This window comes from Suncus etruscus, chromosome 1, assembly GCF_024139225.1.
Source record: "Suncus etruscus isolate mSunEtr1 chromosome 1, mSunEtr1.pri.cur, whole genome shotgun sequence".
NCBI classification, from domain to species: domain Eukaryota; kingdom Metazoa; phylum Chordata; class Mammalia; order Eulipotyphla; family Soricidae; genus Suncus; species Suncus etruscus.
In genome coordinates this window covers 56,280,235-56,303,328 of record NC_064848.1, presented here as the reverse complement: position 1 = coordinate 56,303,328, position 23,094 = coordinate 56,280,235, and the positions used below count along the sequence as shown (strand labels likewise).

General features: G+C 35.6%; 1 protein-coding gene across 1 annotated transcript in view; it reads left to right on the top strand.

Moving 5' to 3' along the window:
- The first annotated feature begins 2,419 nt into the window (after positions 1-2,419).
- The window catches only part of LINGO2 (leucine rich repeat and Ig domain containing 2), a 1,160,605-nt gene continuing 1,139,930 nt past the window's right edge, over positions 2,420-23,094 (top strand). The window contains exon 1 of the mRNA XM_049771075.1: positions 2,420-2,516. The gene's annotated coding sequence lies outside the window, so the exon portion shown is untranslated. The remainder of the gene's footprint in view (positions 2,517-23,094) is intronic.

The following is a 23,094-nucleotide window of genomic DNA, read 5'->3' as shown; positions in this document are numbered from 1 at the left end:
TAGAAACCAGGACCGCGGCCACTGTGGGTGCAAAACCTTGGAAATGGCTGCAATGAGGGCTGAGTCTCCAGACTCCTAAGCCACCCCTTTCTCCAGCTGTGCCGCTTACCTGCTACCGTCCAGTGCAAAATAGAAGCGTACAAGATAAATTGGCCCGGTTCCGAAATCTCCAGGCAGTTAATTCAACAAACGAACTCACCGAGCAGCGGGTGCAACTTGACGTCATGCTACTTGAGGGGAGTGAACAGAAAAAGAAAAGAGCAGAGGGGACTGTGGGTTTTGGGGAAAGAGAAGTAGGCTCTTCTATTACAAGGACCTCGGGGATCCTTCCCCCCAACCCCTCTCCCTCGGCTGCTACTGACACTTCGAAGTACCCCGGTAAAAGGGACCAAGGTGGCCCTAGCAAGTACTGATGGGGATGGGGTTAATCCTTAGTCTTGCGATCTCCTTGGGTGCCTAGGATGTAAAGTGATCCCCAGGAAAAACCCAGGGAACCAAAATGCCAGAGAAAGCGGGGGGAGACCCGAGAGGTGACCCAGCTGACTTGAGCGACACGCCTGGCAGCTGCAGTTCTCTAACTAAGGAGGACTGATAGAGTTTCTCTCCACTCAGCATCTCCACCACCCCGTACACTGCATTTCTCAGAACCCCTGTCCCTTTTCACCTTGCCCGGACCTTCACCTGTCAGTGGTCTGAGGTCTTTGGCACGGGATTGGGCGTGCATGTATTGCTCTAACCTCGGGAGTGAATAGTGTGTGTGTGTGTGTGTGTGTGTGTGTGTGTGTGTGATTGTGCGTGTGCATGCGTGTGTGCCCGTGTGCACGCGCGGCCCAAGCACTAAGCCAGGGCTCTGAGACCCAGTCGCCGGCGGCCCGCCGCCCGCCAGGTGTCCCTCGCTGCAGCCGCCTCTTCCAAGCCTCCTCACCTGGCTCTCGCCTGCCGCCTCGCCTCCCGCTGCCAGTCCAGCCCCACTCATTGGCCGCTGCCTAAGGCTCAAAGTTTCCCCGGCGCAGACGCCTTCTGGAAGGTTTGCCAAGGGGAGCTGGGGGGATTCTGCAGCTGGGGTCTCGGAGAGGCTCTTCCCAACCGCCGCGCCCCCCGTTTCCCCACCCGCCTGCCTCCTCCCCGTCCAAGCGTGCTGGCTTTTCCAAATTAAGGGGCGGACACGGGGAGATTTTATGACCCAGTGCAAGAGGAGAGTGATCACCGGCGGAAAATACCCGCTTCCTTTGCGGGAATTCCTGTCGCCGGAGCCTGCGCTGCCAGGCTCGTGGGGTTAAAGAAGAAAATTCCGTAAAAACGCCAAGTTGACCGAGGAGGGGCTGGGAGTCTTTGGGAAGCCGGGAACGCTCAATCAACCCGGGCTGTCTTTGCATCCGAGGGGAAGGAAGGTTTGCGGACGCCTCCGAGCGAGCGCCAGGGCTTTGCTTTGCCAGCCTCTTCGCCCGCTCCCTGGCAAAGGAGCACCGGGCGAGCTGTCCAAGAACATCCCTTTCCTGCACTGGTGCGAGTCGCCTGCCTGGCCGAGGGTGGAGATTTTTTTTTTTTTAAGGAGCCGAGGGAGAATGAATCACGTCTCCAGGTAAGACCAGCCAAGCTGGGGCTGGCATTGCACAGGGACAGAAGAACTTGAAATCCATAGCGGGTGATGTGAGGGTGAGGGGTAAGCAGTAAGTTAGAACCTTCTTTCTCTCCAGGTTGGGGCCGCGCGCTAAATCGGTTCCCTCCTAAAGGCTGGGGCAGGCAAGTGGGGGCCGCCCCCCATCCCTGAGCTATGGATACTCAGGTCAGAGGGAGGCAGATGGCCAAAGGCTGTGTCCTGACCTGACACTTTGACAGCCGATTGAAAATAGGGACCCGGGTGACTTCAGGCTTGCTGGATTTTGGAGCGTGTGCGTTTGGTGCGTTTGGATACAGAAGATGCTGGGTTTTCGTAGCATCCCAGATCCCCCCCATCCCCATCCCACACCCCTGTTGTCATAGAGCGCGGTGGGCACCGGCGATGGCAGCTCCGACTTGGTGGCAGGCAGGTGAGCGTGGCTCAGGTGGGCAAGTGGGGGAGGCGGCATATGGACCGGGGGCTTGGGGAGGGGGCGCGCGCGGGGCTGCCTCTTCTAGTTGGCGGCGTCGAGCCCAGGAGCCGCGGGGTGGGCTGCGTGCGCTTCTCTTCGCCTCCGCTAGAGGCTCCCGGCGGGCGCGGCGGAGAGGGTGTGGGTGTGGGGGGCTCGGCGAGGCGGAGGGGCGAGCGCGGGGAGCGAGAGCGTGTGCCCGCGGGGTGGCGGAGCGGGCGCGGCAGGGGGAGGCGAGCCCGACTAGGGCGGGGGGAACCGGAGCCCGGGAGTCCCGGCGCGGCGCGGCGCGCCTCCTGGCTTGCTTGCGCGCAGAGCCAAGGGGAATCGGGTCCGAATCTTAGGCTGAACCCCAACCCAGGAAAGCCGTGCCCGGAGAGCCACTACCACCAGCCACTTCACGGACGCGATCGTACGTGGCCCGCGCCCTGAAGGCAGTCCCGGGAGGTAATGTGCTCTTTTTCCTCCCCACCTCTCTCCTCCTCCCCCCCCCCCCCAGTCCCTCTGTTCTGTCCATTCGTTGGCAAAATCCCATCACGGTGCCAGGGAGTGCAGGATGCGGGGCTGGAGGGTGGCATCTAAAGGTGCCTTTCAGGCTGTCTTGCCTGGTGGCGCCCACCCCGTGGCATGTAGATTCCAACTCAACCCTAATCTGGTACGCCTCCTCCTGAATATTTTGCCTGCTCTAAGGGAAGTTTTCTGCAGAGTGTGCCAGCCAGGTGGCTGTCTGGGCCAGGCTGCTCCTAGGTGAGCAAGGGGACTAGTGGTGCTCCCCTGAGCCGCAGTGGGTGGAAGTGCAGGACCAGAGGGCTGGGGTGTGGTGAAGAGCATACCACACCCTCTTTTCCTCCCTTTCCCTTTTCCCACTGATTCTCAAATCTCACCTTCTAGCCCATTACAGATTGTCTTCCCCCAGGGCATTGACTTAGAGACCTGAGCAAAGCCAAGCAAGCATATCAAAGACTTGGGGGTTTTGGGAAGGGGGGAGCCTGAGTAGGAAGTCATGGCCAGAACCTCAGGGTTGAGGAAGGAGGGGGAAGTTTAAGCTCATGTGTAGGGGGTGGCGTGTGCGTGTGGTGCGTGCACGCCAGTGGATGTATGTGGATGCGTGGCGGGGGTGGTTGCTGGGAAATGGCCTTGGAGTTCAGATTATTTGATGAAGTCTGATTCATTTCCCATTGTACAGTCTTTGACCTAATCTTTGCTCTAGCCACTAACTGAAATCATTTCTGCTAGGTACTACTGCCTTGAGCACTGAATGTGGGCACTGAGTGTGTTTGATACTTGCATTTAAGTAAAAATAAATAAATAAATAAATAAATAAATAAAAAGAAAAAGTGGTTATTTTGCGTGCTTGGCACAATTATACCTTTTCTGTAAGATACTGGCATTTCATATATTGTGGACTCTGTTGTGTATATAGAGGAATTTTACACTCAGTGATGTAGCTTCAGAGTCTTTGAAAGGTGGCTGTTAACAAACACGACTTAGGATATTAAACATCCTGCAGAAAAATGCTAAAGACAAAATGTGGGGCATTTGATGATCTAGGAATATTGAATAAAAACCAAGATGCAAACATTTGTGAAATACTGAACAACATAGTAAAAAATATTGTTCAGAGATAGGAAGTAGTGGCTAACATTTTAATGGAAGGGGATCTTCTCCAGTGTACTTCCATCATCTAACAACATGCATTACTTCAAATAACAGTTGACTATGAGGCAGGGAAAAAAAAGATGAAGCACTTCCTGCTGAAAGCCGGTGAAATGTTTTGTGAGACATTGTCAGGATTTTCATGTTAAGATTTTAAATGGAACGAATCTTTTATTGTTGGTGTCCAAAGTGGTTAGGCTACTGCTTATTTATGGAGCTGCCTTTTGGTCAATATTTTTTGTATTGTCAAAGAATAAGCATAATGTAGTGTAAGTAGAAGCAGGCCAGTTTACTATTTTTTTCATTGCATGATTCAAGGCTTATATAAAGTTTGTCTTACGTGTATAGAGCTATGTGTAAATGCAAAAATAAAACAATGCCTTTCTAAAATCTTAAAAAGGATGGCTTATGTTCCTAAAATATTATTTTCTAAATCTTACAATATTACAAAGTAAGTTGCTCATCATAAGCAATAACTATATGTACAGGCACAAAATATTTTTTGTATTATTAAGTATGACATACATAATAAGATTCAATTTTCCTCTTGAATGGTACCTGAAACCAAAGGAAGATCTGCTAGTATTATGATTCTGTTTATAAGATGAATTAAGGTATTTTGTTCTCTTTTACAGTTGAATAAGAATGATGAGTTTAGTTTTTTAACTTCAAATTTAATTTTAGGACTTCACCTCGAAAGATATGTAATCCCTAATGAATGTGATTTTAAGTAGATACCAAATGCTGAAGTTGTTCTAGGGATTCCATGGACCTGAAAACCAATTTCAGTCTTATGAAACATTTAACAAGAAAAAATGTGATAGGATGCTGTCAGAAATTAATTGGCTTGATGCTACAATTAAAAACTGATTATTATCTGGCTCTGGTAGTCATTATGGTTGATTTTATTTGGTCTCTGGATATTCTGTGAAAGGACTCTAGGTGGAAATGTTTTCCTGTAGTACACAGAGAGGAGGTCACTATGCAAAGGAGGCTTGCCAGTAACTGATTCTCCAGTGTGGTTGCTTTTTATCCATAGGCAGGATGCTAGACTGAAAAAAAATTGATTTTCTGAATTTACTTTAATATTCCCCCTTTGTCATAGTTATCAAACTCTGTTCCTTGTTTAAAATTTGATGATAAGATATATTATTAAATCTATTCTGTTTATGGTGTAGAAGCTACTGTGATGTTAAAAAAAACTTTTAAAACTAATCATAAAATATTACATTTCCTGAAAAGAAATTCAAGGAAAAAATATACTTGATAAGAAAATAAAAGGATAATAAGACAGGTTTAATATCAGATATCAGTTTTAGTCACCTAACTACATGTACCCCTTTGAGTTTTCCCAGCAACTCTTTAATTTTTAATTTTCTTCCTATTTTCATGTGATCATTTCCTTTTTCCTTTGTATCTATCTTCCTCCTTCCCTTATTTTATCTGATGCATTTTTCTTTAAAATGTTTTTCAGAAAGAAATCTATGCTGATATATATTTACTTTATGATTACTGGTCCATAATTTATTTTTAAATGGGAATAAAGTTAAATTTGTATTCTACCATTGGCTTTTTTTTTTTTAACTAAAGAAACACATTTTAACTCTCGGTTTGATACTTTAGGGGCCAAGGATCAATTATCATTTAATTATTATCTGTTATATTTAGATGTCTCATGTGCTTACTTGCAACTCCATTGACTCCTGTTTATGGGAAACATATTTGCTTGAATAGCAGTCACTGGAGATACTTTGGCTGCCTTCAACCATGGTTCATTTCTGCTTTGAGTGGCTAGTTTTCATGTAGTTAATTCTCTTTGTGTATAATGTCCTATATAATTAAATCTGAAATATTTTTATTAAAAACTAGTTGTGTTAAACTTGACAGTATGTTGCTGTCCAGATTTTAGTAATGCATTTTAAAAAACCATTAATTTCATCTAAGTTCTTAGTAATTGTAACTATACTTGAAGAGTCAATCAACAAACATGACATAGCTCATAAATGACATTAGGAAGAAAACTTAGGTTTCAAAATTGTTTCAGAGAGATCAATTTATTGTCAGTGGGAGGTAACATATATATAAATGAAAAAAATACACTGAATTGGGCAGCAGAATATATGAATTATACTATCTTATGACTAATGGCATCACCTTTGAAAAACTTATTCTGCTCTGGCAGTATCAAGTTCTATACTATGTTGACCTTTATTTAATGACTATCCATTCTTTCTTTTTCTTTTTAATTTTTTGGGGGGTGGGCGGGTTGGGTCACACCTGACAGCACTCAGGTGTTAATCCTGGCTCTTCCCTCAGAAATCGCTCCTGGCAAGCACAGGGACAATATTGGATGCTGGGACTTGAACCACCATCTGTCCTAAATTGGCTGCTTGAAAGTCAAAAGCCCTACCGCTGTGCTATCTCTTCGGCCTCTATTCAGTCTTTCTTTTAAAATTTGACTGCACTTTGGGGCCGAGAGATAGCATAGTGGTACGACATTTGCTTTGCATGCAGCCAAACTAGGACGGACAGTGGTTTGAATCCTGGCATCCCATCTGGTCCCCGGAGCCTGCCAGGAGCGATTTCTGAGCACAGAGCCAGGAGTAGCACCTGAGTGCTGCCGGTTGTAACCACCCCAATTCCCCCTCAAAGAAAACCCATTTGACTGAACTTTGGTTTAACTTACTTTTAAAAAAAGTAAAACAAAACCCAAACAGAAATAAACTTTGCGATCACAATAAAGATACATTTAATGCTTGACTGACAATTAAATCTATTAAATTCCTGTAAATTAATAATTGATTTGATGTGCCTTTGATGAAAATATTTTAAAACTTTTAACAAGTTTTTAAGACATAATATTTGATTATTTATTTTTTATTTTGGGCCATAGTAAGCTATGCTGTGGGGTAACTTCAGGCTCTATATTGGGAATTACACCTGGCAGTGTTGGGAGACTATAGAACATGAGAAAGGGAGCCAGGGCCAACTACAATCAAAGGAAGCACTGTTGAGCTAAATCTCCAGCCCCTAAAAATAATATTTAAATTAATGGATATGTATAGGAGATGTTAATGAGAGTAATTGTGTGATACTGATTTGTGAAAATCTGTTTCAGCTTTTGGACAGTTTGTGAAATGCTGGGATTATTAAGAGGGAAAAAAAGAAATAGAATTTTAAATAAGGTTTTCTTAAACATCTACATATTTGTGTGTACTTACTGAAGCACAATGGCAATTGTAATTTACTGTTTAATTACTGTTAAATCATCTATCCAGTTCTAGAAGTTCCTTGTTATTTAACTTCTGAAATGTCATCTGTGAAGTTGTACACAACGAGATATAATCTTAGTTTCAGAATTCAATTTTCCCAGAAACACTGCGACTTTATTTGTCTTATTTTATTTGGTTATTTGGAATGCTAATTGTATTATTTATAGGTTATTTTCATCAGGTGAGCTGGTAATAAAATAATGGTAGATCTTAAAGGATTTATTGAATTAAATGAAATTTTATCTCCATTGAAATAATCGCATTATTTTTTTATTAAATTTGAAATCTACTGGAATTTGAAACTAAACAGTTGTTTTAATAAATGTATTTACTACTTACCACTAATTTTATCTCTACTAGTTGCCAGGAAAAAATAAAATATTTTTTCTTTAGAATTTCTGTGACATTTTCAATATAAACTGTGCCAATTTTCTCTAATAATATTTATAGGACTAAATGAAAACCTTAGTACCTAGTACAGAAAAGATACCACAGTTTTTGTTGCAGTTATAATTCAACATAGTATTAAATTATCTATAAAAGTTACTACAAAAATTATAATCAAGTTTCAATGTAAGAAATTCATGAAAAAATAAGACTTGGGCACATTTCAGTTTTAAGATGTAGCACTAGAAATTTTTTTAAAATGGGTCCTGGGTTGATCTGGTAAGAGGATTTTGTATCTTCAGACAGACTCATTCTATTATAATGTAACTATGCTTAGCTGCAAGATATCTATCTAGTAGTCAGCATGAAAGGAAATAATTAACATAAAACTGTAATGCTCTGGTGTACAATGGAAACCAACAACAGCGCATTGTGATGAATGTTGATTTTTGAAGTGATAGGCTTCATTTTTTTTGCAAAGGAGAGAGCCTTTATCTTCTTAACTCTTCTAAGTCTAACTATCAAATGTTTTAAATATAAAATTTTGTTTATGTGCATATATTTGCATACCAAGTTATATTAACATGCATATAGTATATATATGTATATAATATACATATAGGTATATGTATAGCATGTACATGTATATTTGTGTATGCATAGACTCTGCATATCTTGTTTATGTATATTCTATTCTTTATTATGCATATATATTAGGATAGCATCATTTTTATAAATGCATGTTAAATAGGCCAGACTGGTAGTACTTGTGGTTACAATATTTGTCCTGTTTCTACCTAATCCCAGTTCAAAACTCAGCACTGCATGATCTCCTAGCACATCCAAGATTGAATCCTAAGAACAGATATGGGACTAACATCTGAGCTCTTCTGAGGTTAGAAAAAAATTCAAAAAAATTTAAAAATATGCATATTTATATATTTAAACCTATATTAAATTGCTAAAAGCAGTACTTTTCCTTGTTAAGATATATTTTTTCTTCTGTTTTTCCTTTTCTTTCTTTTTTTGTTTTTGGGGCCACACGCGGTGACACTCAGGGGTTACTCCTGGCTCTGTGCTCAGAAATCGCTCCTCTCTTGGGGGACCATATGGGATGCTGGAGATCAAACAGAGGTTTGTCCTGAGTCAGCCACGTGCAAGGCAAATGCCCTACCACTGTGCTATTGCTTTGGCCCCTAGAATATATTTTCTGGATTGCTTTTATATTTCTTTAGTTCTATTTTAAGATCAATAAAAATATTGTAGTTTTTGTCTTCTTTGACTTCACATCAGTTAACATTCAAGTATTTATTAGTACTACTGTGATTTTCTAAAAACCTTACACTTGAGATATAATGTATTTGAATTAGTCCCTTTTTGTATTGATCTTATGCATTATAAAGAGAATCCAAGTGGTGGTACACCAATAGTAGCAATAAAAAATAAATACAGTCAACTCAGTAAATAAGGGACTGTTGTTTGTAAGATTATAGACAATCACAATACAATAATCGTATCATTCCACAATTCAGTAAGATGTGAAGTTACAGTGGTCTGAGAAAAAGGGTGAGTGGAAAATAAATGAGTGAGATATTTATGATATCTGCATTGTGTCATTATTGCAATGCAAATGAATAAATGAGATAGTTTTGTATTGATAGTGGAGTAAAGGAGCTTATACATATATATTAAATATGAAACATTTTTAACTGCTCCAAACCATTTAGAGTGAAATTTAGTATCTTTTAAATATATAAATAATTTATTGAATTATCATATAGAAACAATTACAAAGTTGGTCATGATTGAGTTTCAGTCACACAATGTACAACACCCTTCATCAGTGCATATTTTCCACCACCAATTTCCCACTATCTCTCCCTCCACCCCTACTGTCTTCCCTGCCTGCCACTTTGGCAGATATTTTCCTTCTCTCTTCATCACTATTTTCTTTTAGAGACAGTGGTCTCCAATATTGTTACTGAAAGGGTATTATGTATCTGTTATAGTACAGGTATTTATAATTAGCATTCAGGTTTTATAAATTTTCCCATGAATCTGCTTAGATACATACTCAGAAGAAAACATACTTGAGAGACTCCTATCTTTTAAAAATATTTATTTGTACTAAACTGTTCCTATGCTAAATCAGCTGGTTATTGGATAGACAAAATGATGAATATATTAATATGCGTCATATGATTACATAGAGCAAAAGATGTGATAAAATAATTGATATATGCTACATCATGAATCAAACCTCAAAAATATGTTTCATAAGGATAGTTTCAAGCCAGGCAACTTAACACCTCCCAATTTTTAATCTGAAACATGATTTTAGCTATTCAGGTATTTATTATTTCATACAAATTTTATTAGACCAAGATAAGTTTATAATTCCATATAAATTTTATTTTTGACCATTATTAGTTTAACATCAAAAGTTTGTTAGGGATTGTTTTGATCTATATAAAAATTTAGGTTAGTTACTTTTTTTGACAGTATTTATATTTCTAATTAATAAACATATATTAGACATTCACATCTTGAAGTCTTCTATTTATTTTATAAGTGACATCATCTTCAAGGTTAGGTCTTTCACATCTTTTGTAAAGTTGATTTCTAGATACATGACTTTATTGGCACCTTTTGAATGGAGTGATTTTGATTTCTTTTTCTTCTAGATAATTATTTTCATATAGAAATGGAACAGGTATTTGCATATTTATTATTTATTTTTAGGAGACATGAAGCTTTATTATAAGGCTCTAACCACGATGTGTAACTTTTATTTATAATTTCTTCATTTAAACACTGTGATTACCAACATAATTGTAGTTGGGTTTCAGTCATAACAAGAACACCCCCTTCACCTTGCAACCTTCCCATTACCAGTGCCCTCATCTCTTCCCTCCCCACCCCTGCCTTTCTTCAAGAAGGCTTTCTACATCTCTCACTCACTGACATTGTTATGATAGTTCTCAGCATAGTTCTTTCTCTAACTGCTCTCAACACTCTTTGTGGTGAGCTTCATATTTTGAGCCAATCCTTTCAGCCTTCATCACTGGGAATTATTTCAATGTCCTTAATTTTCTTAAAACCCATAGATGAGTGAGACTATTCTCTCTCTCTCTCTCTCTCTCTCTCTCTCTCTCTCTCTCTCTCTCTCTCTCTCTCTCTCTCCCCTGACTAATTTTACTCAGCAATGTGTAGTTATTTTGTAGCTTGCTACTTTGCTATATTGATTTATTATAGGTGCTGTTTAGTAGATTGGTTACTTTTTTCTATGTATATAATCATTCAGTATGTGAATATAAATAATATTAGTTATCATTTTTTAATTTGAGTATACTTGATTTTTTTTCCCTCAACTGCTGTTACTAGGACTTTAAATACTCTGTTGTACAAAAATCTAGACAGGGTAATTCCTTCTCTAGATTATATCAATAAATAGGCCAAAGAAGGAAAAAGATAGAGGGAGGATGGATACAGAGGTTGACAGTACGAAACAATGGCAAGGAACATTTGTCTTGGTCACATCAGTGATTTATAGATGTGTTATATTTATATATCTAATCCACAGAATCAACACTGATCAGAGCATGGGGATTCCAATTGAATTACTTAAATTTAAAAAATATCTTTGGTAGGGAGGCAGGCTGGAAGGTAGAAAGGAACCTTGAGTCACAGGTGGAGAGAATTTGATGCTGTTGGGATTAGTGTTGGAATGCCAGAACATTTTATGCCGGAAACTCGCATGGACACCTTTCTAAACTATGGTGTTCAAATAAAAAATTTCAATAAAAATATTAACAAATATACATGTCACAAATACTCTTTTCTGGATTTTTTTTTTGGTTTTAGGGTCATAATAGCAGCATTCAGGGGTTACTCCTGGTTCTGCGCTCAGAAATTGCCCTTGCAAGCTTGTGGAACATATAGGTTGCCTGGAATTGAACCTGTGTCTATTGGTGTTGGCTGTGTGCAAGGCAAACGCCCTACTGCTGTACTATAGCTCTGGCCCTATTCTTTTCTTGATTCTTTTTATGAGTGATCTTAACCTAGTCTATTTATACATTTTTAATATATATCTTCTTTCATGCACATGTCTAGTTGTTGTTTAGTATAGCCAAAAGGTCATAGCCTGAGGCAAATTTTATTGCTTCTGGACATGGTTTTACTTTACATGATTTTGTAAAAATTAATTCCACGAAGTTGTAATTAAAATTAATGGGATAACATTGCTATTTATTTCCTGGAAATCTTTTTCTTGATAATCATTAATGGAAGACATTTTAAAACATATATCAAGAATGTCTAGTTTTACTTTTATTTTCTTTTGTTTGGTGGTACGAGAAATTGAACTCAGGCAAAATACCACCCTTTTTATATCTCCCCAGCCCTTAGAATATAGCTATTTGTTAGTGATCTTATTTACATAGATAGGATATTTAGGAAGAAAGATTCTAAAGAAATTTTGAGGTCACATCCAGCACTGTTCAGAGATTACTCCTGTTTAGGGTTCTTTTCTGGGAGGGTTCAGGGTACCATATCAGGTGCAAAGATTTGAACCCGGTTCAGCCACATACCAGACAGACACCCTACCTGCTGGCCCCAGGAAGGAAATATTTGTTTGCTTCTTAACAGTTAGTCTTTAAATGTTCTATATAAAGTTTCAATAAACATAGTTGTAACACCTTTGGCAAATAATTTATAATTGCCTTTATTTAACTATATATAAACAAGATTAATGAAATTAATGTAAAATATGAGAAAAATATCTTCATGTTACTTGCAGGTATTTATGCAACCTAGCAGGATATTTGTGTTTTGATGACTGATAAAAAAAGAGCAATTGCTTGTTTTTCCTGTGGTACCTAGAGTTTACTGTACAATTGATAAAGGGATAGAAGAATGAGGCAAACACATTGCTACCTTTTTCATAAAAATGTACATTAAGGTATAGTTCAAGAGGAAGTGTGTGAAGACTTATTTAATAATAATTATTTAAATTTACATCTTTTAAATAAGGGTGATAAAAGTTGTTTTTATTGTGATTAATGGTAGAAAAAAAACAGGGAAAAGTTATTTACATATATGGGGGTGATAATCAGCCATCTTTTCATTTTGCATATCCTGTGGGAGAAGAAAGAAAGTAGAAGTATCAAGTGTCCTAATCACTTTTAAGAATGAAGTGCTAATGAATTTAATTAATAATTCAAACTAAGTTTTTAGATGCTGAAAATAGTAAAGTAAAATAATTTAGTACATATTAATGAAATCACTCCATTTGAGCAAGTCTTGCACATTGGAATCTCGTTGGTTCCAATGAAATATAAAAACCCCTTTTCTAGTTCATATTATGTCTAATATTAAACATATCTAGTATCATACTCTCAGTAAACCATTACTGAAACTCTAGATAAAATTTCCTCTTCTGTGCATGCTTCTCTTTTTGTAAACATTTTTGTTATAACTTTTGTTTACTGTATATCTTTCTAAAGCACTTGATCCTTGAAAGTAAAAATTGTATCTTCTATATGTAAAATATTTAGAATGAATATTATTATTCTAAGTTTAGAATACAGTAGTTTTTAGTAAAATTTTTTACAATTCTTCCAGGAGCGATTTCTGAGCGTAGAGTCAGGAGTAACCCCTGAGCATTGCCAGGTGTGACCCAAAAACAAAAACAAAATTTTCACAAATTGGGGTGTAATTTTAACATGTAGTATTTACCTCTTTCAAATATTGTTATAATACTATTTCCACTTGATAATTGGTAGTGTTCAATAAATAAATATTTATGATTTGAGAGCTTGAGGTTTTGGCACTGTAGTATAACCCTTTTATTACTATTAGAATTTTGGCTCAGCTCCTGACAACATTAGGAGGTGGATCCAGTGGAAAAAAGATGAGTTTGCAAATTATGGCTCTGCAGTTAACTGTTAATTATTGGACCTTGAGCAATATTGTACCATATAACTTCATTTTCTAATGAAAGACAAATATATTTTATGTACATGTCTACCTTACATGCAGTTATGATAATTAAATAATGAGAATTCATTTATAATTGGTTTCTGTATAAATGATATAATTCCTGTAGCAAATATTTAAAAGTCACTGACTAAAAAAAATAATTTAAATGCAGTAGTATGTATTACTTTTATCTTAGATAGGATATTTATCCAGAAAATTTAGCACAAAAGAAAGCATCTTGAAATTCATTAATTTCTTTGGGGTTTCTATTTTTTATTTCTAATTTAATATGTTCAAATTTTTATATAAAATGGGTTTTATTTATTAAATTATTAGACAAAATTAGAGTAGACTTAGGCAATCACAGTTCTAAGGATAAATAATAGATAAATCATAACTTCTTTTATTTAGACTTGTTTGAAGGTAGCTGAAGAATTTCTTTGGTGCTGAATAAACAATTTTTCTTTTTACTTTCTGTTAGAACTATAGGCAACATGAGACTGGTGAGATAGTTCTGAGTGTAGTGAGCTTGCCTGGAGCTAACCAATGTTCTATCTCAATCATCCATATTTCCTTCAAATTTCTCAAGGAGTAATCCCTGATTGTAGAGTCAGGATTTGGACTTGAACTTCACCAGAGGTTTCCCTCCCCACCCAAACAAAAACCTCAAATTATAGGTAATATTTATGAAAATTAGTAAAATATGTATATATTTGTCCTCAAATATATGTATTATATTATTTAGCATTTTCTAGATCACTGTTAGAGAAATCTAAAGAGTTAGTAGTTAATGATTTAATGGTAGTTTATTCCTTAGAAGTCCATTATTTACATGCTCAGAAAGTATAAAGGGTTATTACTCTGTGCTTAAATCTAGTTTGTTCGAAATAAATTATCTTTTTCATCTCCGCTCAGCATTCCTATTTGGCCAGTGTTACAGTGTTTAATCAGATATCTGCCTTTCATTTTGCTATGATGGAGCATCTTTCTAGTTGTTTTTCACTTAAGTTAGATTCTTACAGCATTTTTTTTTCTTACAGCATTTTTATCTTACATTTTGATTTTATTTATCTGGAAAAAGTCCAGAGTAATTTATTTTGATTTCTAAGCTTTTCCCCAACATTTTGGTAATGACTTTTATTCTTTTATTTGTTTAAGAAGATACTTATTTTTTATTTTTTAAATGTATTTAAACATCTTGGTTTCAAATTGTTCATGATTGAATTTTAGTCATACAATGTTCACCACCCTTCACCAGTGCACATTTCCAGCCACCAATGTTCCACTTTTCCCACAACCTTCTACCCCTATACCTTTTTCCATTCTCTTGGCAATTACATTCTCTCTCTCTCTCTGTCTCTCTCTCTGTCTCTCTCTCTCTGTCTCTCTCTCTGTCTCTCTGTCTCTCTGTCTCTCTCTCTCTCTCTGTATGTCTCCCTGTCTCTCTCTCTCCCCCTCCCCCCTTTTGACTCTGTTTTGCACTATTGTTAGTGAAGGGATAAACATGTATATATCTCTTTATCTCTTTTTAGCACTCTATTTTTGTCCAGGGTGATTGGTTCCAACTAAAATTGTTATAGTGTTTCCTTCTATTCCCTAACTGCACTTCTCTACTGTTTGTGCCAAGCTTTCTTTCATGAACTGGTCTTTTTGGCCCTCATCTTTCTTTTCTCTGGATATATTACCATTCTATCTTCTCTTTTTATAATATCTCACAAACTAGTGAGAATATTTTATGTCTATCCTCACTCTGACTCATTTAACTCAGAATAATATTTTTCATATTCATCTATTATAAGAAAATTTTATGACTTCATTTTCTTACAAGCTGCATAGTATTCCAATATATAGAAGTAAAACAACACTCATCTGTTTTTGACTCTTGGATTGATTTCAGTTTCTGGTTACCATAAATAGTTCTCCAACAAACAGAAATACAGAGGGCTTTTCTAAATGGTGCTTTTTGGTTCCTAGGTTATATCCCTAGAAATGGTATTGCTGGATCATATGTAAGCTCAATTTCTATTCTTTTGAAGAATATCCATATTGTTTTCAAAAAGGCTGGACCAGTATACATGATTCTAAAATTCTCTTACTTTTATGTAGTATTTTACTATATTTTAATAGTATTTAATAATTACTGTTTATGAAATAAATTTGAAGTGTATTTTTTCAATTATATTCTTTCTGACTTTACCATTCATTGCAACTGCATCTATTGGGCATAAACAACACTCGACACACAGATATTTGTGTTTCTTTTGTGGGTATGTGGGTAAACATAATTATTATCTTTTATATCTATTATTTCTCATTTAAACATGCTCAGTGTCCCATATCTATCTTTTGTTTGCTTTGTTTTGGAAATCAAACAATGCTTACAGAGTTATTTCCTAGTTCTGTGCTCAGTAATCTCTCTGGTGTTACTTGGGGAACAACAGTAATGTTACAGATTGAACTAGGGTAAACCTTGTTCAACCCACACTCCTTATGATTTACATTATTTCTATGACTCATTAATCTATTTTTTGAAGGAAATCATAATTTTTTGTTCTATTGAAAGAGAATACCTTTGACTCTTGTTGTATTAAATTTGGAAAAATTAGGCTTTCTGATTTTCAATAGTTTCATACAGACCTGTCACTAGTCCAAATATTAGAGTTGTAAGTAGATGTAACAGGGTCACTGTAGGCAGAGCTGAGTCTTTGGATATTTTTAATCTAACTCTGAAATCGTCATTTAAGTTGATAATGGTTATATCAGTATGAATCAAAGACAGGCCTAAACTCTATTCACACAATCATGTTACAGTAGCTCTAAAATAACTTCTGTGGTTTTAAAATACTAAATGTCTATGTTATTTTGTTACCACAGCATAATATAATATAAAGAAAAAGAATATGCATAATTTTCAGAAATGCCTATTTGATACTACTTTTATGACACTGAATATAGCCCTTTTATAATATTCTACACTGCTTCTGTGATTTGAAAATGCATTCCTCTGGACCAGAGCAATAGCACAGCAGTAGGGCATTTGCCTTGCACACGGCTGACCTGGGACAGATCTGGGTTTAATTCCTGACATCCCATATGTTTCCAAGAGTCTGCCAGAGTGATATCTGAGTGCAGAGTGAGGGGTAACCCCTGAAGACTGCTGGGTGTGGCCCCAAAACCAAACCAAACAGAAAGCATTCCTTTATTTCTCTCTGGAGGCTACTCAATTATCTTTTGCATTTTTCTTAGACAGTATTTGTAATATTCCTAATCAAGTTCTTTATTCAAAATTACCCATGTGGTAATAAAACAGTCTATACATGAAACTCTATCATTAACAATATTGTAAAAACAGTACCACAATAAAACTTGTAAAATAAATTATCCTTCTCTCCTTAAGAAGCAATAAAATAAACAATATTGCCTTTTAGGAAAGTGTAAAAGCATCTCTTTCTGTTCAACCAGTTCAAGACCAGGAGCTTTTATTGTTTATTTAATTTATAAATGGCTTAAAATATGAAATGGAAAATTTACACCCCTGTTTTCTTCAGATTATATATTTATAATAGTGATACAACAGTGTGTTCTAAAATGCACATCATAAACTATTAGAAACCCCAAGCATCAGTGTGTGTTTATGGTGGTTCCTTTAAGTGTAACATGAGAAATGTCAGCAACTCAACAAAAACTAATTTATCTGTATTCTGGTCTTTTTGACTATATTTCATGGGATGTGGATTACAATAAATAAAATGTCCCAATGAAGAGGGAAGTAGCAGGTGACATGTGCTTTAACTCTTAAATAGTAGCATTTTCCCCAGTAAAAGAAAGAATAATAGATATGTATTTTATTTTAAATTTTATTTTAGGTATTACATTATTTATTTAAAAAATGGAAGAGTTACATGCATAAAATATCCCAGCACTACACCCACCTCCAGGCTATGTGCACCCCTCCACCATTAAGCCAGTTGTCCCAATTTCCACCTAAATTAGACTTCCTACTAAAGAACAGTTCTTAATTTCTATAGAGTTTGGATAAATTTTGTTTCCTTTAGATGGTCCCTTATATATCACAGATGAGAGAAGTAATACTGTGTCTGCCCCTCTCCTCAAAATTGTGAGATTATTCAATGTCTATCCTTCTTCCTCTGATTCATTTCATTCAGCATAATAGTCTCATATCCATCTATGTATAATCAGATTTCATGAGTTCATTTTTCCTATTAGCTGAATAGTATAACATTTTGTAGATAGATATACCACTGTATTTTAGCCACTCATCTGTTTTCAGACATTTGGGTTGTTTCCAGATTCTGGTTATTGTCAATAGTGTGGAAATGAACTTAAGAATGTAGAAAGCTTTACTGAATAGTATTTTGGGATTCCTAAGGTATAACTGAATAGTGGTATTGCTGGATCATTCTAGTTTTTTGAGGAATATTCATATTCTTTCCCAAAAATGCTGCAGTAAATGAGAGTTTCTTTCACTTGGATATTCACCAGCACTAGTTGTTTCTGTTCCTTGTGATGTGTTCTAGTCTCTGTAGTGTGAGATGCTATCTCATTGTTGTTTTGACAAAATCTACCTGATGAGTAGTGAACTGGATCATTTTTTCATGTGCCTTTTGGCCATCTGTATTTATTCTTTGAGGAAATATTCATGAATGAATGGTAGTTTACTTTGTTAGATTGAAACTCAATCATGAACAATTTTGTGATAATTATAATTTAAAAGAAAAAAAGATAACTATAATGTATGAATGTGTAAAATTTGCTATCTTTGCAAAGATTAGGTTTTATTAATACAGATGAATAGTTTTAAATAGATCAAAATAAAAACAATAAGCAAGAATGATAAATTTGAAAGGACATTAAATGTGTTTGTATTTTCAATTGCAACTTTCTATGACTCACAGAACATGATAGAGAATAAAATACATTGATGTGTATTTTTAAAAAACAAAGGCAAGAGTGAGAGTTCTCTCTAATAGCCAGTAAACAAAACTCTAAATCCAGTATATTTTCATTAAATGTAACATGTCTTCCCTTTCCTCTCTTCCTTTCCCTTCCCCTTTCCAACTGCCTCTTCCCTTCTTTTACTTTCTCTCCTCTTCCCTTCCTACTCTTCCCCTCTGCTCCCTCTCCCAATCCATCTCTTCCTTTCCCTTCACTTTCATTTTTTTCCTTTCCTCCCCTTACATTCTCCTTCTCTCTTCTCTCCTGTCCTCCCTTCCTCTCCCCTTACTCTCCTCCTCTTCTTTCTTCCTCCCACAGATGACTATTTACAGGGCTTAATCCTGGCTCTGTGCTCACTGATCACTCCTGACAGATTCAGAGAAGTGCTTGAATATCTGAAAGACAGCCTAGCTCTAGCAAATGCAAGGCAAGCGACTTTCTCACAATATGATCTCTCAGCCCTATGATGCTCTTTCAAAGTTTTCTCTATTCCATTCAGAAAAAGATGAATTTGTTTACAGTCATCAAAATTTTTTCTGTTTACTGTATATTAGACCTCAATTACATGCTTACACTTTTTATAGCCTTTGCAATTCTTTTAATTTGTTAATTTGGTTTAATATTTTATTTCAAATTAATCCATAGTGTTCTTTAGGGTAAAGACATTATAGATTTCTTCTGCATTCCTGAATCATTGCATTCTTACGAGTGTACTCAATCTTTGTTTAACACCTGCAAAAGGGTTTCAATCAATACAATGGTGACATTAAGGATACTCTTCCATCACAACATTTTTGCAAAGTGATAAAAGGAAACAATGCTTTGTTGTTAGTTTCAGATTTCTTTTTACCTTTACAAACCCTGAGCTGCATCTACTAAGTATAATATTTGAGTAAGATACTTATAATGAACAATAAAGTTATATCTTTATAACACCTTAACATACCAAGATATTATAGATGTCATTTTATACATTTAAATATAAACAATGGAAAATCATTTAAGAAAACATTTATTAACAAGGGATGAGTATGGAAATGAAAGATTACATAACACTAGATGATTTGTGGATATGATACATATCAATAATGTGGATTATTGATTACACAGCACTTTTTTCTAATTAGAATGATTAAGAATCACAAGATGCTTAGAAATCCTATGGGATTAATAAAATTTATTCAGGCTAAGTTTTTATGGACTGAATAGCATAGAGATGCTAATGGGTAGGATTACATACACAAAAGATTAAACTTCAAGATAACTTAAATTTATACATTTTTAACTTTTCCTCTGATCTTAGTTTCTCATTATATGTCTAGGGATGTATAATGATTTGTATGTTATTATTTTATGAATTATTTGAAGTATGATGAATAACTAGTATCCTATAAGTTGTAAATAAATTGACTTATTGTATACAATCATGTCTAGGACATTAGAGCCTTAGTTGTGTATACATTATTTTAGATAAGGCCACTTCTAGCATCAGATAATGCTTAGTTTAAATTTTTATGGCAGGGAATATTTTCATAAATATCTGTGACTTGTTTTTGCACTATTATAGAGAATATCCAGATGCTACTATAGCTGTTTTATACTAATTGAAGTTTAATATGACCAGTGTATTTTCTTCATGTATTATAAACCCATCTTGTCCCTAATTAAATTTCTTTCAATATAATACAAATAATAATTTCTAATTATTTAAAAGCTTCCTTTTCTTGTTTTTAAATTGTTTTAATAGACACATGTTTAAATTTGTTTACTTTCTAATGAACTTCTATGTTATTTGAGTCTGAAATGATCAGAATTATTAAAGTTGATATATTATTAAACATTATTAAAGTTTGATATAGTACACAAATATGAAACTAAACTTACAGATAAATTGTTTTTTAAGTTCAGATATGAGAGTCTAATAAAAAGTCTTAAATAAAATCTTCAAAAGTTATGTGTTGTAACAATTAGACATCTACAAGCAAAACATGGACCTTAAAATAGTACTAATATTTTCTATTTAATGAATTCAAGTTGATTAATTGGCATAGAGTTAACAATGCATAAAATATAAATTTTTTAAAAAGAAAAATAGAAAAACATGTTCAGAATAAGTAATAATAAAGTAATTTTTGACCTGAGTCTGAAAATATATCTACTTTTTTTGGCATGGCAGTGGTGCCAAGCACTGTGTGGGTTGATTCCTGTGTACAATACTAAGAATAACATCTAGCACTACCTGCTATTGTCCAAACTCCCCCTCTACCCCACATTCTTCCAAAGTATTTATAAGAAGGAAAATGAAGAGTTGCAAATATACAGTACAAAGACTAAGAGGTTCTCTTTTTATGCACCACTTGGTCCCCTAAACACCATCAAGAGTGACCCCACACAAAGAGCTAGAAGTAGACTTCAGATAATTCTGAGTCTGGCCCCACATTATTTCCCCTTAAAAAAGAAAAAGATAAAAAGTCGTTACATCTCATAAAATTAAATTTTTTACCTCATAAAGCCTCCATAAAGTGTGAAAAATTATTTATAGTCAAGGTGAAAATATAGACATGCTATATTTCTAACAAAGGACAATTAAGGAGAATAAATTAAGAATTCCCAAAACTCAACAGGAAAATATAAACAAATGGTCCAATTAGAAAATGAGCAAAAGATATGAGAGTGCATTCCTCCAAGTGTGTTATACAGATGGCAGAAATACACATGAAAATATGTTCAACATCATTAGCCATTAGCAATATAAAAATCTAAAACTCAATGAGATATTGGTATACAACTATTAGAATGTTCAAAATAATGTGAAATTCTGGCAAGGAGGCAGAGAAATTGAATCAATGCTTTGCTGCTGGGAATGTAAAAATACATTTAGCCATGCTGGAAGACAGTTTGTCATTTTCTTATACAACTAAACATGTTTAATATGTCATCTAGAAATTGAATTCTGGAGAATTTATAAAAAAGAAATAAAAACATTTATTAGACCAAAACCAGTAAACAATGCTTATAGCAGATTTATCCATGATGGTCTAACTAGTAACATTTCTACATTTTTCAGTTTGTGACTAGATTGTGGTATTCATATCTCAGAACAAAACAGTAATAAAAGTGAGTGATCTATTTCATAAATCATATGTCATAAATTACATGTAACTTTAGGGAATTGTGCTGAATACGAAAAGATAATTCTAAAATACCACTTTTTATAAGGCTTTGATATTATATGTATATATATTTGTTGTTTTGTTTTGTTTTGGGACCGTATCAGGCATGTTTAGGGATTACTCTTGGCTCTGTGCCCAGGGAACATTCTTGTGGGGTTCCTTGTGCAATATATTGTGCCAGAGTTTGAAGTTTGGCTGTCAGCATGCAAGAAAAATACCCTATCTGCTATATTATTGCTTTATTCCTAGAACAGCATTAATTTAAAATAATGTTCACAAAATCCTGTATAACAATTTTAATCATGTAATTATGGCACTACTTCTGGCACTATTATCTTAGTGTTTGTAGATCAACCATATTTTCAAAGTTTCAATAATTTATATTTGAGAATTATAGACAATAATAGTATTTTCACCTATAAGTAGAAGTTTAGACATATTGTTGATTTTTCAGTTGTATAATTTGTTTGTGTTTTTTCAAATTCATTGTCTTTCATGTGTGGGTGCTATTCTGGATACTAAGACTATAAAAATCAATAGCAGTCACTGTTAAAGCAGCTTTGTGTAACAAATGAGATAATAGAAGATTACAAATTTATGTGGTCAGTGCTATATAAAATTGACAGATTCAAATTGCTGTGAAAGGAGTAGCATCTAATCCAAGATAGCTGAAGCAGAAAAATTGCCATTAGGAGGGAAAAGGAAGACCTGGGGATCAATGAACTGGACAGAAAAGAGAGTAAAAGTTCAGGCAGTGGAGATAAAGGAAGTGGATTAGGAAGCATGGAGAGTACATGGGATAGTTTGGTTCACAGATTGTAAGGGTAATGCAAGTGGGTAAAGGTAGAACATAACACTGAGACTAAGTAATAAGCAGACAGTAGAGATTTGAGCAAGATAACAAAACCCAGAGAGTCTGAAGGAAGACCAATTCAAATGTAGTCAAAGAAGATCAATTCAAATGTAGTCAAAGATTTCCAGGCCACAGAAGTGGTGGGAGGACAACATTGGTGGTGGGAATGCCCCTGATTCAATGTCACTATGTACCTAAAATATTATTAAGAATGATTTGTAATCCAATTTGGTCAAAATAAAAATTATTAATATAAAAAGTCACATCAAAAAATTAACCTGCAAATATGAAGTAAAAAAAAAAGATTTCCAGGCCAGAGAAGGTAAGTAAAGCTAATGGGCAAGTGAGAAGTATATTAACACACTGGGATTGGGACATTGGTAAGGGGAATGTTCCACTGGTGAAGGGGATTGTTCTTTACATGACTGAAACCCAAATACAATCATATTTGTAATCAAAGTGTTTAAATAAAAATATTAAAAAAGAGTAATAAGAAAGGAGCCATATTATTTTAATTATATTATTTTATATGTCTGTATTAACATACATGGGACTGTATTAACATATAGGACTTTGTGAGAGTGAATATATTCCCTTCCAAAGAATGAATGTGAAAATATATCCTCTGATATTACCTGCTAACAACATACTCAAAAACTCACAATTGCAAGGAGGACACAATGGTAAAAAGAAAGTACACTGAAAGGCTGCAAAGATAGCACAGAAGTTAGGGCATTTGCCTTGCATGT